Here is a 5,411-nt window from a genome sequence, read left to right as displayed (position 1 = left end):
TGAATTCAATTCTCACTATCACAAAGAAAATTAGAGTTGACAGCCTGGGCATAGTGGTACATGCCTATAATCCTAGCACTTGAGAGGCTGAGGCAGAACAGTTGCCACAAGCTCAAAAACAGCTGGACTACATAAGGAGTTCAAGACCAGCTTTAACTACATATCAAGACCCTTTCTCAAAAAACCAAACCAAAACAAAATACAACTGACATAACAAGGTGACAAGCAGCAGGCAGGACATCCTGTGGATCAGCTCTAGGATCAGTCTGGGAGGCTAGCTCTTAACTGTGAGACTGTGACTGTGTGTTTGGTTTGATTTAGTTCGAGACCGGGTCTTTTTGCTTTTTCCTTCTTTTTTTTTTTTTTTTGTACCAGGGATCAACCTCAGGACCTTGTACTTTCCAGGTAGGTGCTTATGCCGGTGAGCTACCTCTCCAGCATAGAGATAGGGTCTTGCTACAGATTTCAGGCTAGCTTTGAACTCATTATATAGCCCAAGCTGGCCTTAAACAAAAAGGGGGGCACTGTGGAGGTAGCTCAGTAGAATAAGCGCTTACCTGGCAAGTGCAAAGGCCTGAGTTCAATCCCAGGTTCTGCAAAAAAAAAAAAGGGATCCTCCTGCCTCCTGCCTCCTGCCTCCTGCCTCAACCTCCTGAGTGCTGGGATTATAGGTATACACCACTACACCAGTTTTTTTGTTTGTTTGTTTGTTTTTCAGAACTGGAGATTAAACTCAGGCCCTTGCGCTTGCCAGGGAAGCACTTATCCTACTAAGCCATCTCCCTGGCCCCAACTACACCAGTTTTAACTCCAGATTTTGGAAGAGTTGGAAGGAATTGAAAAAATATTACTCTTTGAAAGTAAACAGGGGGGCCAGGGAGATAGCTCAATAGAATAAGCACTTGTGGGGCCGGGGAGATGGCTCAGTGGAATAAGTGCTTCCCTGGCAAGCACAAGGGTCTGAGTTCAATCCCCGGTTCTGCCAAAAAAAAATAAAATAAAATAAAATAAATAAGAAAGAAAACAGGGAACATGGGGACCAGGGAGATGGCTCAGGGAATAAACGCTTCCCTGGCAAGCACAAGGGCCTGAGTTCAATCCCCAGTTCCACAAAAAAAAAAAGAAAGAAAAGAAAAAGAAAGAAAGAAAGTAAACAGGGCTGGGGGATAGCTCAGTAGAGTAAGTGCTTGCCTGGTGAGTGCAAAGTCCTGAGTTCAATCCCCAGTACCACACACACACACACACACACACACACACACACACACAAAGTGAACATATTTGGCATTACAAGGAAAGTATAGAGTCAGGAAAGAGAAAAAATTAATATTGACACTGTTTTGATGAATGGTCTGAGAAGGCCTTGAAGTTTCTGGGAATTATGCCTTCCTTCTTTCCTCTCTGTCCTGTATTATCAATTTTTCCCTGTCTACTGGGTCAGAGCAACATGCAATCTCCTTGGAAGGCCTGCTGGAATCTATTTTATCACAGCATATTTTGTTGTATTTAAACCATTCTGGATCCCCTGGAAGAGTTCCCTATTTAAATTTATTTTATCTGGTTTGGATTTTTTTTCCTACTTCTATTTTTATTGTTGCTTTTGTTTTCTTTCTCTCTTTTTTTAATGTATTTAGTACAGGGTCTCACTATACAGATCGAACTCAGAGTGATCCTCCTGTTTTCAGGCTCCCAAGTGCTGGGATTACAGGCCCATGCCACCACACCTGGTCTCAATCACTGTCTCAGTGTACCCCAGTCCCTGGCACTTTAGTCCACTGAGCTGTCTGGCCAGCCCTTTGTTTAGTTACTTTGAGGTAGTTTAACACCAGTTTAAAATAATTGAAACTGCCTCAAACCTATGTGATGGTTCAGCAGGTAAGCACCATCACACCCAGCTCACTACTTGAATTTATTCATCAAAATTTTATCTATCTATCTATCTATCTATCTATCTATCTATCTATCTATCTATCTATCTTTTGGAGACAGAGTCTCAGTAGGCAGTTCAGGCTGGACTTGAGCTCACTTGGTAGCCCAGGCTGATCTTGAACTTGCACCCATCCTCCTGTCTCAGCCTCCTGAGTGCTGGGATCACAGGTGTGTGCCACTATGCTCAGCCCAACTCCATTTGCAGATTGTATGGTTTGGCATTTCATTCTAGGCATGAAACATATACCCAAACTTAAGTCAACCCACACATGACATTCCCTAAAGTACAATGATTGCCTCAGGGGTATATATGTAATTCAGTCAGACACAAAAAGGCACAGGAATTGTCTTCTTGCTTCTGGGAAACTTTTATTTTCCACTGAACTTGGATGTAAAAGGATATAATATTTGGAGCTGTTACAGCTAAGTTGTACCATAAGAGAAGAACAAATTTCAAGAAATACATCATTTATCTTGCATTTTTGTTTACATTTTTTAAAACTTTATTTTGAGACAAATGTGGTGGTATACTCCTATAATCCCAACTCTGGGAGGCTGAGGCAGGAGGATTGTTGTGAGTTCAAGACCAGCTTGGGGGGCCGGAGAGATAGCTTAGTAGAATAAGGGCTTACCTGGCAAGCGCAACAGTCCTGAGTTCAATCCCCAGTACTGCCAAAAAAAAAAAAAACAAAACTTGTTCAATCCCCAGTTCCACGCCCCCCAAAAAAATTTATTTTGGCCAGGCATGGTAGCACGCACCTGTACTCCTAGCACCTGGGAGGCTAGGGCAGGAGGAGGAGGAGGATCACTACCAGTTTGAGGCCAGCATGGGCTACAAAGTGAGTTCAACTGCCTGAACTGCATAGGGAAACCTGGTCTCAAAAAGGCAAGAAAACAAAACCCTAATGTATACCTACACAATTTCAAAAGACCCAAGGATATACCTCAGTGGCACACTTGTACCTGCCTGGTAAGCATAATGAGTTCAATTCCAGGAACAAAAAAATTTAAAAAGAGCTGGGAATGTTGCTCGGTGGTAGAGCACTTATCTAGCATGTACAAAGCCCTAGGTTAAATCTTCATTACTGCAAATTTTAAAAAAAGAGGGGCCGGGGAGGTGACTCAGTAGAGTAAGCACTTGCCTGACAAGCGCAAGGGCCTGAGTTCAATCCCTGGTTCCTAAAAAAAAAAAAGAAAAGAAAGAAAGAAAGAAAAGAAAAGAAAAGAAAAGAAAAGAATCTCACAATGTCAGATACTATTCTATATGCATATGTGAATAATATGATGCAGGCCCTGATATGGCCATAAACAATACATACAGACCTGGAAGTCCACAGTTGTGGCTGTGATAAACTACTTGGTAGCATATGTGAGACACTTGGTTCCATCTCCAGTACCGAAAAATAAATAAACAAACAAACATGTGGTAGTAGTATGCCTTGTAATCTCAGAACTCCAAAAAGAGGATGGGAAGTTCAAGCCCAGCCTGGGTAACTCAAGGACTTAAGGAGACCCTTTCGCAGTACTAAAAAGGGCTGTGGATGTAGCTCAGTGTGAAGGAATTTGTTTAACCCCAAACACCCGAATAAATAAGTAGCAAATAGCTAGGCATGATGGCTTGTGCCTGTAATCCCAGCACTAAGGAGACAGGCAAGAGGATGCTTGTTAGTTCGAGACTGGCTTGGGCTACCAAATAAGTTCAGGGCCAGACTGTCTCAAAAAAAAAAAAAAAAAAAAAAAAAAAAAGACAAAGACCAGGATAGGGATATACCTCAGGAGCGTAAGTGCCTGCCTGGCAAGCACAAGGTCCCGAATTATTCCATCCCCAGTATGTCAAAAAGACCAATAAAAAAAGGATCGGCCAAGTAGCTCAGTGGATTAAAGCTCCTGCTTAGGCAGACACAGTGGTGGGAGCCAGGGTTCAATTCCCAGCTTGCCATGCTGTGCCAGCCCCACCCATGGGGTGTGCTGAGACAGTGATTGAGACTGGGCGTGGTGGCACATGACTATAATCCCAGCGCTTTAGGAGGCTGAACACAGGCGGATCACTACGAGTCTGATCTACATAGTGAGACACTGTAGACCCTTACTAAAAATAAAAAATAAATAAATAAATAGTAAATAACAGACCCTATCCTCATAGAATTTACAGTCCAGTAGGGAGTTTACATAACATCAAACATTGATGTAGCATTTACTAAGTATTGTTTTAATTATCATAATAATCCTATGAGGATACTAACATCTTTTTTTTTTTTTTTCCAGAACCCAGGATTGAACTCAGGCCCTTGTACTTGCCAGAGAAGCGCTTACTCCACTGAGCCATCTCCCCGGCCCCCATTATCTTATTTTATAGATGAGTAAACTGAAGTTGAGAAAAGTTACCTCTCCAGGGTCATACAATAAATAATGGGGACAAAAATCAAGTCCAGGGCTTCTAGTTTTACAATCTGTCTGTTCAGCTGGGTGTGGTGGTACATATCTGTAAACCTAGCACTCTGAGAGGTTGAGGCAGGAGAACTGAAAGTTCAGCCCCAACCTAGGCAATTTAGTAACTAGTAAGGTTCTGCCTTAGAATTTTTAAATTTAAAAAGGGTTGAGGATATAGCTCAGTGGGTTCAAATTTTGGTATTGAAGAAAAAAAAAAAAGCAAGCAAACAACCACAAGCCTCTTCTGATTCCCTTTAAATCTCTGGAACTTATTTGATTTGCCTCACCATCTTCATTGTGCTATTAGTGAGAAAAATAATTGATATTTAGTTGGACTTTAGGCCAGGAAAGCTTGTGGTAATTTTGCCCCTTGTCTCTCTCTCTCTCTCTCTCTCTCTCTCTCTCTCTCTCTCTCTCTCTCTCTCGATTGATCCCAGCCCTTGTACATGCTAGGTAGCTACTTTACCACTGAGCTACACCTGCACCAATTTTTAACTAGCAGTTAAGCCCAGGCTCTTCTCATTGAGCTATATCCCCAACATTTTTAGTTTTTATGTTTTATTTTTTTTTTTTCTTCCAGAACTCAGGCCCTTGCGCTTGCCAGGCAAGCACCTATTCTACTGAGCTATCTTCCCGGCTCCCGGCTTATTCTATTGGGCTATCTCCCTGGCCCCTATGTTTTAAATTTTGTGACAGGATCTCACTACATTACTAAGTTGCCCAGGCTGGGCTTGAACTTGCATTCCTCCCACCTCAGGCTCCCAGAGTACTGAGATTACGGTCTCTTATTTCTTTCATGATTTTACATTTATGTTTTTAAGCTCTTCATCTATTTACTAAACCTAAAAACTTCCCTTTATCCTAATTCCAGTTGTCAACCAGGAAGGGTGACACACACATGTCATCCCAGTACCTGGGAAGCTGAGGCAGGAGGAGTGCTGTGATTTCAAGACCACCCTGGGGGGCCAGGGAGATGGCTCAGTAGAATAAGCGCTTCCCTGGCAAGCGCAAGGGCCTGAGTTCAATTCCCAGTTCCCGCCAGAAAAGGAAAAAAA

This window comes from Octodon degus, unplaced genomic scaffold (genome assembly GCF_000260255.1).
Source record: "Octodon degus isolate 3935 unplaced genomic scaffold, OctDeg1.0 scaffold00072, whole genome shotgun sequence".
Classification (NCBI taxonomy): Eukaryota; Metazoa; Chordata; class Mammalia; order Rodentia; family Octodontidae; genus Octodon; species Octodon degus.
The sequence above is the reverse complement of the archived record's forward strand: the minus strand, read 5'-3'. Positions refer to the sequence as shown.